The sequence below is a fragment of the Artibeus jamaicensis genome, unplaced genomic scaffold, assembly GCF_021234435.1.
Source record: "Artibeus jamaicensis isolate MK-2021 breed Jamaican fruit bat unplaced genomic scaffold, CSHL_Jam_final contig_3176, whole genome shotgun sequence".
In the NCBI taxonomy this organism is placed as follows: domain Eukaryota; kingdom Metazoa; phylum Chordata; class Mammalia; order Chiroptera; family Phyllostomidae; genus Artibeus; species Artibeus jamaicensis.
The window spans coordinates 2,902,862-2,915,969 of record NW_026521740.1 but is presented as its reverse complement, the minus strand read 5'-3'; positions in this window follow the sequence as shown (position 1 = coordinate 2,915,969).

Below are 13,108 nucleotides of genomic sequence, written 5' to 3'. Positions count from 1 at the left end.
TGCTCTGGGTGGCTACATACCTAGCTAGAAGTTCTATTAATGTGGACGAGGGGGTACTAGATATAGAGGGGTCATGCAGAGAAAGACAGATATATGAGTGAACAAGTAAAATTAATTCTTATGTCTGTACAGTATACAAGAGGAGACTGAGATAAAGGGGAAAAGTCATTAATTCTCCCTGAAGAGGGGTGTGGAGATTTGCTAGAAGAGGTTTCAACTCAGTTTTTGTAGTTGAGTAGATTTGCTGCTGGGTGACTTACAAGGAAGGATGTCTGGGGTTGTAGGAAGAGCTCAGGCATAGAGAAATAAAATATGAGGCATATAAAATTCAAAAAGCATTTCCATCTAGCTGGTAGGCACAAAAGAAGTGAATAGTGCAGTAAGAAGGAAGTGTGGAGAACTGGACAGGGACCAGCAAATGAACAGCTGTCTGTACCCCACTTACGAATTTAGACTTTAATCTTTAATAAGAGAGATAAGATCTGAGTTACTGAATCACAAAGTCGTGTCTGATAATTACTTTAAAGAGTAATTTGAAGGTGATCGTGGCTGGTTGAAAGTCATAAGGACAAGAAAGTATCGAGGAAGTCTCTTGGACTCTTAGCACGAAGATCCACATGGATGGGGATTGGTCAGAGTTCTCTGGAGCAGAACCAGTTGAATCATGGATACGGGGATGTGTGAAGGGTGAGGGCAGGCCAACAGGCTGGAGAGCTTGGGGGGAGCCGATGCGGCTGTTGTGAGGCCAAATGTTCTCTTCAGGAATGCCTCCATTTTGCTCTTAAGGCTTTACAACTGAACTGATGAGGTCCACTCATCAAATATATCTTCTATATAAAGAAGATCAAAATAATCTTCTTTACTCAGAATCAACCAATTCCGACGTTGATGACAGCTACAAATATCTTCTCAGCAAAACCTAGGTTAGTGTTTATTTGAGTAACTGAATGCTATATTCTAGGTAAATTGACACATAAAACTAACTATAACAGACGGTGACACTGTTAACTGTTTAGGGCCTACAGAAGAAATAAATCTGGGAACTAATGAGAAAAAATAACAGGCTTGGTTTGGGGCATATTGAGAGTGAGGAACCTATGGTACATCGCAGGGGAACTGAGAAATGTGACAGTGTTTGAGAATGTGTTGTGAAGTAGACCTCCACAGTGACGTAGTTCAAACCCTAAGGAAGGATCAGATTACACAGATGAGCACATAAGGAGTAGCTGCAAATGCTCATTTATGTAAATCAATTAAATGGGTGGGTCAGGGCCTTCACAGAAAATGGTAAGGACTATAGTAACTGGAGTAACATAAGTGCTGGTCTAGTGTTGTCAGAAATTTCCATACGTGAAAAGTTCAGGTTGTAAATACAGTGTCTTAAATTTCCCTGAAACACCATTGAGCCAAAATTGTACACATCTGTGGACTGTTTCTGCTCTATACGCACTTTGAAATCTTTGAAAGAGAAAGAGAAAAGAAGACAATGGATGGAACTTTGGGAATTTGGACACTGAAAGGTCAATCAGAGACTGTGTCAACTGAGTAACATAATAACTAAAATGAGGCCTTGAAACATGGCCATTAGAAGTTAATTTGTGAATCGGTCTGTGTGTTGTTTTAGTGGCATGCTGGAGGCAAAAGGTGGATTACGCATATTGAAGGAAGTTCAGACTATTCTTTCAAGAGTTGTCTCATAATTTTTTTTACTATAAGCAGTTTAGTAACTTACTTTTAGCTCTTGGGAACACAGTGTACGTTTCTCGCTCCCTTCCTGGTCTGTGCTCTGATGCGGGGGTATGTGGTTCTATGATCCCAGAACACTGTGATCTTCTTGGATCCTGGGTATTAAGGGGTGCAAACAAAAATAACCAAGAAACCATAAATGCAATTTATTTCTACAAATAAGTTACATGTCAGTTTACAGGAAGCAATTGCCCAAAGTAATACCTTGCAGCAATTTGTGAGCATTGTCTTAAAAGAATCACCTTCAGCCACATGCTCTGGAAAAATAATAAAATTGACACAAAATACTCAGCCTTCCCAATGCCCGGCTAGACCCCCAGAGAGTTAAGTTAATCAAAGGTCAAGGACCTTGAGGTTTGTAACATCTAGTCTTGTCGATTGATAATTCAGGATTTAATCAGACTCCAATCAAACCTGTATTTTTTCTGTTCTATGACCAGAGAGATGAAAAAGTGCCAGATGTGGTTGAAATTGTGTTTACTAACGAGTGAGGATGAAAGTGCTGCTCTGTGTGTGCACGCACATGTAAGTAAAAAACTTTATTTCCCCGTGTGTTTATGCCAATCAGTCAGATTCTGCCAGCTGCTTTCATGACCCATGAACAAAGATGTGTTCCTGGTGTCAATCTCTAGATAACAGCCAGGAGGGACCACTAATCCCTAAACTGTATCTGTTCTCAAGAAACACTTGTGGAGTCTTCAAAGACTGGCCCTAACCAAGGAGAAGGGAAGCTTCACACGTGAACTGATAGTTCAGGAGGAATGAAGAGAAGTCTGTTCCCAAAGATATCCCCGTCCTCAAAGATAACCTCAAAGATATCCCAAAGATAACCTCAGTCCCCTTTAAATTTTGTGGGGTTTCACTAATTGTGCATGAGTACGGGTCAACCTGCTTAAGATGCAACATTTTACGAGGGGAAAAGCAGTCACTCATGTTTAAGTCCTGATTAGTTGGCTTTTCTGTTTAGATGTCTTCGAGATTGGCAGGTTTAAGACAATGCAAGTCCGATGGTGGAAAAGGGAAAAAGAAAGGTAGTGACCATCATGGAACTGGAGAGCCTCCGGGCAGGAGTGGTTGGCTGGTCTAGAGACCTCGGACTCCTGGGGAGCAGCATAGGAGGGTCTCTGAGAAAGGAGAGGGTGAGGAAGAGGAGGGTAATGGAAACCAAGAAGCTGAGGTAAAATGCTGGGTACCAAAGACATTTTATTTACATTCTAGCTCCACAGGACTCTCCTTGCAGTTAGCTGACGGAGTGCTTTACCAGGTGGCAACTTAGCTGGCAGCTTCTGAGGATGAGGCAGGAGAGACATGCTGCAGGTGGGGAGGGGAGGGGGCTGATTCCACCCAAAGATGTTGGGCTGAAGTGAAAATGAGGAAGAATCTAATTAAAATGTCTCAAATTAAGAAACCATCTCAGCCGAGAGATGAATCATCAAAATACTGCCATGGAAATCACTTCGAAAATCTTTATGTACTGGAGAAGAATGTTTCTCAGAGCTAATTTCTTCATTTGGCTAAACTTAAATTGAAACTGTGTAGGTATATATGCATACATAATAGCTAATGTATTTAAATTGTATAATTGCTCTTACTTGTTAGTCACTTGACTTTGTCTCAGCTTATTTTTGTGTGTGTGACTGTGGTTGTGTTAGTTCTTGGGTTTTGAACACATTTTCCATAATTCATATGTAAGGGGAGGAGTTAAAACTGGGGTTTCGTTATCTTCAACATCTTGTATTCAAATAGAGATTTATAGTGCTTTTAAAAAACCTTAACAGTAAAGCTTAAAAGGACATTTAACATCTCAGGGCTCACATATCCTCTGAGGAAGGCATTAATAATAATATTCCTACTTTATAGCTAAGGAAACTGAGGCTCAGAGAGTTTAAGTAATTAGGTTGCTTAATCCCAACCACAGTGCTAACTTCTGAGCCCAAAATCTGGGCGGTAGTATCAGGACATCTTTCTGTTGTGCTTCAGAATCATTCTCAACACTGCATGAAGAAGAGAACAACTTCCTTCGCTACCTTGTTTGTGACTCTGTTTGAGCTATTTATTCACATGAGTTTTGTTCAGAGGGTATCAGGAATAGGCAAGAAATGAGAACATAATCTCATTAAGGTGCACAACATATAAAATGCCACAGAGTTTGATTAACATTGCAACTATGGAGTTTTAAAGATTAATTTTAGAGAGAGAGAAAGAGGGAAGGAGGGAGAAAGAGAGAGAGTTGCTCCACTTGTTTATGCATCATTGGTTGATTCTTCTGTGTGCCCTGACCAGGGAGCCAACCCACAATCCTGGCGTTTCAGGACTGTTCTAATGAACTGAGCTAGCTACCTGGCCAGGGCATATAAATATTGACTTTTAAAAGGATAAAATAGAACTTCAGATTCCTAACAATTTGGCTGTCCACATGTTTTTGCAGTACCTGTGACTTAGTTCTACCAAATCTTGTCCTCAATTTGCTGTGAAAGGAAAAATCCTTATCACTGCTTTGTAGGTCTCTGTTTTGTTCTGAAGACCAAGTAAACACAAATGAAGTAATGAGTGTGTCTAAATGTGATAGATAAAAATAGTAGAATTATGTGTCAGACATGAAAACTTAAAAAAGGCCTATGATATTTCTACACTGTTATTTCTCTAAAGTTTCCCAGGGTATGCTAATTTTTTTGCAAAAAGTCAGGAGGTTTAGAAACCACACAGAGAAACATTCCTTGGAAAGAGGAACCCTTCAATGGTCTACGATTCCAGATCCCTGAATTGGAATGGTATGCAGTTGAGTTTTCCATTCACAGTTCCAGGAAAAATGGGATTTTTTTCCCCATTAAGATACTGTTATTTAGTTATTTTGAAGTATACAGTACATACATGCTTTTTTCTAAAAACCACTAGATTTCACAAGAGGTACACATTTGAGTATTTAAAACCTTCTCTGTGATTTTAGATCTGACCTGGAGCTCAGCTGTAGGAAAAATTTCATGTGAAGCACAGAACAGAACAGGAGCAGAGGCATCTATCATATGGCTCATAAAATGCTTAAATTTACTACTTATTTCTTGAGAGTGACTCAGCATTCACATTTATAATAATAAAATGCTACACAGCTGCCAATAAATATTGGAAAGCTGAACTTTCTAGACACAGCACAGTAATTACTCTACCCTGACAAAGTTTTCTTAAGTTTGCTAGAAATGAAAGAGAAAAATGTTTTAAAACTTAAAAAAACTTAATGAGATAAAACATAATTAAAACCTTGCCTTTTAAGTAATTTTTGCTCCATTTTGTCTTATTAAGGATAGGCCAAGCTATAGCAAGTTACTAAACCTCTCTAAACCTCACTTTATTTTTCTATAAAATTGGGAAAATATTAATAACCCAGCCAAAAGCACAGGACTTTTTTGGTTGCAAATTAAGAGGTACTCAACTCATAGAAGTCCAAGGGTAGCTGTACATTAGTGTGGCTAGATCCTGGTTCAAACAAAGTCACTAGAACTCAGCCACAACGATAGACTTAATGTTTCTCCCCAAATTCACATGCTAAAACCTAATCTCCAATGTGATTCTATTTGGAGATTGGGCCATTGGAAGGTGATTAAATCATGAAAGAGGGAGCCCTCATGAATGAGATTAGTACCCTTAAAAAAGAGGCCCCAGAGAGCACCCTGGCTCCTTCTGCCACGTGAGGACACAGAGAGAAAATGGCATCTCTGCACTAAGAAGCAAGCACTTACCAGATTCTGAATCTGCTAGCATCTGGATCATCTTCCAGCACCTTCATCTTGGGCTTCCCAGTCTCCATAATTGAGAGAAATAAGTTTCTGCTATGTACAAACAACCCAGTCTCTCACAGGGAGCAAGCTCTCCTCCTGGGACAAGACAGCCTCCAATAACTCCAGGTGATATCTAACTAGCTTCAGAAAGAGAAGGTCTACTTCTCAACTGTTGAAACAGCAGTCTGTTTGTTGATTGGCAGTAACTCAAATTAGCACAACTTGGACCTTGTGTGTATCTCTGAATCTCTCTTTGTAGTCAATTGGATGTGAAGTTTGATTGGCCTGCTCTAGGCCATATGCCCACCTGAAAATTAGGAGAGAGAAACAGTAGGAATTGGAGAGTAGATGAGGAGTAGTAGCTCCCCATAGAAACATCTGGGTACTGTCAGGAGAAATAAAGAGATTATTTTAAGGTCATCATAATAATCAAGAAAAATAATATAGGCACATGAGATATTATGCAAACATAAGAGATTTTATTTGTTATGCCAAATGTTATTTAATTAGAATATTTCTCAAAGACCATTTTTTTCAATAGTGACATCAAGATTTTGGAACTTGAGACATCTGAGTCATCTATTGCTCAGAGGTCTCAGTCAATTTACCAAATTCTTCTTCGTAGTTATGGTGGCAAATTCTCATGGAGCTGATTGCAGGAAAAAAGAACCACTAAGTATTATTTTGGCATAAGGGTTTGAGTTCCTTTAAAAGAGCTAAGTAAACCTTTGGCATCCAAATAAAAGTGTTTTAAATGAGTAGAAAAAAATAGCATGGTCTCTTTTTGCAATTATGAAATAAATGATCATTCCTTGACCAGTAAATCTGCATGGGAGCATAAGTTTTGACTATTGGTATGTGTATTTGTTATTTAAGCACTTATAAAAACTAGCTCTTTGGTTTTCAGTTGCTGTAGAGACAGGCTGGATGGTCATCAGTCTTAGTTCAAGTTCCTATTCCTGGGCACAGGTTGGTTCTGGATGTACCAGCCCCTCTGCATTGAGTGGAGACCATGTGGCTTAACCTGGTCAATGGAAGGTGGGCCCAAGGTGATTTAAGCCACTTCTAGGTCTAGTCTTTTCAGAAAAGTCTTCAGTCTTACAACCTAATGGGACACTCTCAGAAGTCACATTTCTAAGATGGCAGATTTAGAAGACTACAGGAACCCGAATCCCTGAGTTCGCAGAACATTTTCCAAGTAGAACCACTATACCCACTTTGAAATGTTACAAAAATGAGTAAATTCTTATTACACCCAATATCTGGTTTTTGAGTTGTTTAACTTGCTGCATACAAGTATGTCTAGAGCAAAGTAACATTTACTAATAATAGCATTGCTTCATTTCTCGACACATCTACATAGAAGTTCATGAACTGATGAGGGCAGCAATCCATGCAGGTTTCTCTAGACCTTCGACAAAGTTCCTTCTATCTTTTCCATTCTCAGGACAGAAATAGTTAAAGAAATAATTTAGAAGTTTGACTTATTTATTTACCATATAACTACTATATGACAAGGTTGCATTAAAAAGCATACTATTTGCCTACCAACATACCCAACTTACATACATTCTCTTTCCCTAGGTGGCTCCCAAAATCCACCTCAACCCCCCATCCCATTGATTGGCATTACCATCTACCCAACTGCCCAGGACAAAAACTTGAGAATCTTCCTTAAATTTCTATTTCTCTTTAACTAGGCCCTATAGATCTTACTCTTATATAATACTTTAATTTGTATATTTCTCTCCATTATCATCACCACTGTTCTAGTAATTATTACTAAAATAACTTGTTCTTCTTATCCTGGTCTGCCCCTTATCCTAAATTCACTTTGAGGCTAGGTTAATTGTTTTAAAAGGCCAGTTTGATTGTGTCAGTTTCATTCTTAAAATCCCTCATTAGTTCCATATTACTCTCAGGATAGTTCAAACTTTGTAGTGCGGCTTACATGGCTCTTTAAAGATCATTCTAGCCCCTTTTTTCCTCTCCAGCTTACCTCTTTATACTTTCCCCAATACTTATAATGCAACTATTCATTACTATGAATAATTCTTATGTATCTGACCCTTCCAAAATAATATTTTCATTAAATTCACAGACGTTAGAATATTGAAAGTAAGTTAAATCTATTTGGTGCTTTTCATTTTAATCCCCTGGCCAGCTTATATTTGTGGGGCCCCAAGGAAAGGTGCACTTACTTTATGTCTAAATATCAAAAAGTTATCAATCAAACTCAAAGACTATTAAATAATATACATTCCATCCTCCCACCTTATCTAATATATTCATACTAACCGGTAAGGTCTGGTTTTAATTTTGAATTCTCAGGTTCTTCAGCTACACTCAAGTCCAACAATAATGTGAAAAAAGGTACCCACAATCAATGGAACAGAGAGTTCAGAAATAGACCTTTACATGAATTGTTCATACATTTTATTCATTTTATTTGTAATGATCAAAAACTGCAAACAACTTAAATGTTCATCAACAGATGAATGGATAAAAAATAGAATACAATCACCGTGACAAATAATAAACTATTTGATGCATGCAACAACACAAAATAATTCCTCGTCTCTGTGGAAAGTGTTTTTATGGCTTGTCAATATTTGACCTTCCTGAATACATGGTGTTGTGGAACCAATGTTTGTATAACCCCACCAAACTAATATGTTGAAGCTCAACTTCCCAATATGGTGATATCTGAAGGTAGGGGACCTATGGGGGTGCAATTAGATCGTAAGTGTGGAGCTTCCATTAATGGGATTAGTGTTCTCATAAGAAGAGACACAATAGAGAGATCATCTTGCTCTCTGCCATGTGAGGCTATAATAATAAAGCAGTATAGCAAGAGGGTGATCCAAGAACTGTATCAGGCAGCACCTTGATCTTGAATTCCCCAGCCTCCCAAACCATGAGATTTCCTAGTCAATGGCTTTGTTGTTGTTGTTATGGCAGCCTGAACTGATTGAGACATATGGTTAGAGTCATCTCACCATGACTGCCATGCTGTAATACCTACAAAACCTAGACCAGGTGTTGGCAAACTTCTTACGCGAAGGACCAGATAGTAAATATTTTAAGCTCAGCAGGCCAGATGCTCTCTGTCACAACCATTCAAACTGAACCTTGCAGCAGAAAAAAGAGCCATAGACAATACATAAAAAAATGAGTGTGGCACAGTTCCAAAGAAAATTTATTTGCTGAAACAAACTGTGATTGTATTTGGTCCACAGAATGTAGTTTGCCAACCTGTGGTTTAGCCTATTAGATCTGGTATGTGTGTTTCAACTTTCCCCCTATCTGATGTGCTGGATCTGGGACCTGTTGGTCATTTGTCTAACTCACTGATCCTGGATATCAGGGAAGACATCAGTGGATCTCAGCCATTTCTGTGATGCTGGGATGCCTGGACACTTAGAATAATCTGGAGACCTTTCCAGGGTCAGTAAGAAGCTTCTTTATCTCACAAGATGCCAAAAGCCTATGAGAAGTGTGATGAATTAAATATAACTGCACATTCTTTGTCTCTACCATGGGGAGGTGGGGTTTATTTCTGTGCCCCTTGAATCTGAGCTAGCCCTGTGACTGCTTTAACCAATGAATATGATGGAAGTGACAGCATATACATTCTACACTTAAACCTTTAAAAGGCCATAGAAACTTCTGATTGTGAACTTTTGAAAGCCCTGAGCTACTATGTAAGCTGCCTGCTTAACCTGTAAAGATGCTGTTGGGTGACATCTCATGGGTAACCCATGTGGAGAGCTCAACAGAGAGAGAAGCCCAGCCATGCAAGCATCCAAAGCTAAGTTCAGCCTCTTAGCCATCCTTTTCCAGGCATCAGAGTGAGCCATCTTGGATGTTCCAAACCAAGTCAATGTCTCTGATAACTGTGGACTCAGCTAACACTATTTGGAACAGAAGAATTGCCCAGTAAACCAAGACAATAACATTGTTCTAAGCAACTAAGTGTGGATAGCTGAAACAAGGAGATAAGAACACTAAATGTGACCTCTGTCTAAATGAAAAGGTTAGACTAGATTAGTGATTCTCAAAGCATGTTTTATGAGATGCATACAGTCGTTCACAAAATAAGAGTATAAGGATTTCATGTTCAAATGAAGTTTGGAACTATTTTGTGACATATAACACATGTAACAACAAAAGATTAAAAATAGTATAAATATCCTAGATAAAGGACTGAGTAAAATGTGTGATAAAATAAAATTTAATATTATTCAAAATGAAAAAAAAAGGATAATCATGTCATTGAGAATGGGGGGGGGACCCAAATCATGATTTAACAGGGTGAGGACTCTGCAAAAACTTTGTATAAACTGAGCTCATCTCATGTGTGATTATATTTCAAAATAATGTCATTTCTTCAGTGACTCTGTTCTCTCATTTAAAAAATAGGCTTACAGGCTTTGCTTTCCTAAACTAAAAATAAAATAAGAATAAAACTGAAAATAATGTATCACTGCCCAAGCTCACTTACTGGTTAAGATATTATCTTAATTGTCTTACTTGACATCTTAGCCCAAACTTCTTGAATTAGTTGTGCATGCAGTTGGCATTTCTCCCCTCTCGTCATTCACTCCACAATCTGCTACAATTTGGTCCCTCCTCTCACTCTCAGTTACTTTTTAAAATGGCAAATTTTCCCAGGTGATGTCGTCCAATTCCAAACTTTCAACTCTTACCTGTGTACATTATGATGGAGAATAAGGAGCATTTTTAGATCTACACTCCAGCCTACTTCCTGCCCAATACTCACACCTGTTCAAGCATTTATTCATTGATTGAGCACCTACTCTGGGTCCAGAATTTTGCTAGGCTGTAGGTTTTATTTTATTCATTTATTTTCAGAAAGGGGAAAAGGAAGGAGAAAGAGGGAGAGAAACATCAATGTATGGTTGCCTCTCATGCACCCCCAACTGGGAACCTACCCAGCAACCCATGTATTTGCCCTAACAGGGAATTGAACCGATGATCTTCTGGTTCATAGGCTGGCACTCAGTACTCTGAGACCAATGCCTGATTTTAACCCTTATTAGGACTCTGCTCTTGAGAGCTTAGGATTCAGTGGTAGAGACAGATCTATAACCAAACACTTATACAGAAAAGCATATTTCTATGGGAACAACAAGGAGAAAACCTTCACTCAGCCTTGGTACTGGTGGTAGGGGTTTGGAGGAGGCTACTCTAAAGGCCTCCCAGAGACAAAAATGACTAAGCCAAGTCTTTGAGAAACATAGAGAAGATAAAGAGAAGAGAAAAGCAGCCAGCTGGAACAAGTACCTTGTAGGGAGATACCCAGGGAGGAGACCGAGAGACCGAGTCACATGCTCACAGAATAGCAGGTTGTTCTGCATGGCATGGTCTGGAAAAAATGGTAGACAAGAAGCCGTAAGGTAACAGCACAGCTGGAGAAAGAGCTGTCTTTATAGAACCCAAATTCATTGATCACTCTGGGATTGTGCAACAATGACATGTTTTTGTGTTTCCCTTGTGGATGGAATATTTCAAATATATACAACATGTTTCTAATAAGGTTCAACATGCTTTTACCCTGTGACCCAGCAATTCTATTCTCAGGCATTTACCCAAGAGAAAGGAAAACATATGATGTCCACACAAAGCAACGACTTATTCAAGAATGTTCAAGGTAACCTTATTCGCAGGAGACCTAAACTGGAAAGGACTCAAATGTCCATGGATGAGAGGATGAATAAACAAATTTTGGTATATTTGTACAATGAAATAACAGTTATAAAACAAACTATGAAGACACAAAACAACATGGGAGATCCTCAAAAGCATTATGCTGAGCAAAGTCAGAGAGATAGAGATCACACATACTGCTTAATTCTACTCGTATGAAGTCCAAGAATAGGCAAAATGTATTAAGGTGATAGAAATCAGAAAAATGTTGCTCTGGGTATTCAGGGTGAATGGGAAAGGGAACCTTGATAGAAAAGGAACAGGGGAACTTTCTGGGGTGGTGGAAATGTCCCCTCTGTTGTTTTAGGTGGTGGTTACATGGGTTTATTCAAAACACATCATGTTAAACACTATGATTTGTGCATTTTATTGAATGGTGATTATACTTCAACTTTTAAACCTGCCAATGAGATTATTTCTTTCAAGAGTCTAAGGGCAGCAACATGGTTTGTCCAGACTAAAGCTGCTTCAGTCCTGCAACCTGGTACATTGCAATATAATGACTCTAAAATACATTTTCAAAGCATGGAAGAGAAACATAAACACAAATATGATGTGAAGAGTTATTCAAAAGGTGATAAAGTGTGAATACTTTATGTCTACTATGATATTGAACTTTTCAATAAAAAAAAACCCTGAGAAATCAATGACTTCTAATTTGAACATGTGTAAAGGGCATTTCTTTTGTTATTTATAATTTATTAATTTCTTCTCAGTAGAAGAGAACTAGATGAAAATTAATGGACTATAAAAGAAAAATTGAGTTATAAAATCAATAGAAATTATTTTGACATCAAGAAATACATTTTAACATAACATTTGCTGATAATACAAAGAACACTAATTCATTAAGAAGAAAGTTTTGAGTTAAAGTACTGAATAGGTTTTGTATTCTCTGATAAGCTAATTAATGAAGAGGGAAATATTGGAAAGTATTTACATTTCTTTCAAATGGATATAAAATAGTGACATTGAAGAAGATGAAATAAAATTCACAACATAACATTACAACGAAGACTCCAATGACAAGCTGATTCTTGAGTATTATCAACTGAAAGAGTACTGAAAGTTATTCACACACAAGGAAATTCACAATGCCCCGAAATGTTAAATCTCTTACAGCCCATATATGAAAGAAACTTGAGGTTCTTCCATACTTGCCAACAATGCTGAAATTTTACTTAGGAATAGGTGTGAACCATAAAGAATACAAATTTTCATCAAGCATACTAGAGGAATAACTGCATTATCATTCTGTTCTTTTTATAGGAAATACTATAACAAAATTTTTGTTGTGTGGTCAGCAATATGCAACCAAAATGTAGAACAAATACAATTATAGCTGTGAGACAAGTAGTTCATTGATAATAAAATACAGCAGTTTTTCCCCCTCTAGATTTTGTGATATTTCTGGAATTTTTCAGAATTTTAAAACTTGTAATTCATTTTTATTTCTTTTCTCTCTGCAATATTCACTTTCATTCTTTATTTTGCGTTTATAATTTTGAATTCATCTTCTTAAAATGAAGCTCCAAAGCTACATTAGTGTAAAACTCCACCAGACCTAGTCCCACCTGCTTTATTCCAGGTTGTGTCTTCCTCAAGGTCAGGGGTTGGGACCTTTTCCCCTTTGTGTTCCTGGCCTGGTGCCTAACAAAAAACAGGGGCCTAGGAAATATGTGTGAAGTTAAATGGAATGCGGCCAACAGTCTGATAGTTTAGTACAAGGCAAAATATCAGTGATGGAGGGCACAGTGCAGACGCATTAGATCACAGCCTGAATTCTCCCCAAGGAAGAAATATCCTCTTACCTCTTGGGATATTGGTCTGGCAGATCCTAACAATGTTTATCCAATCCA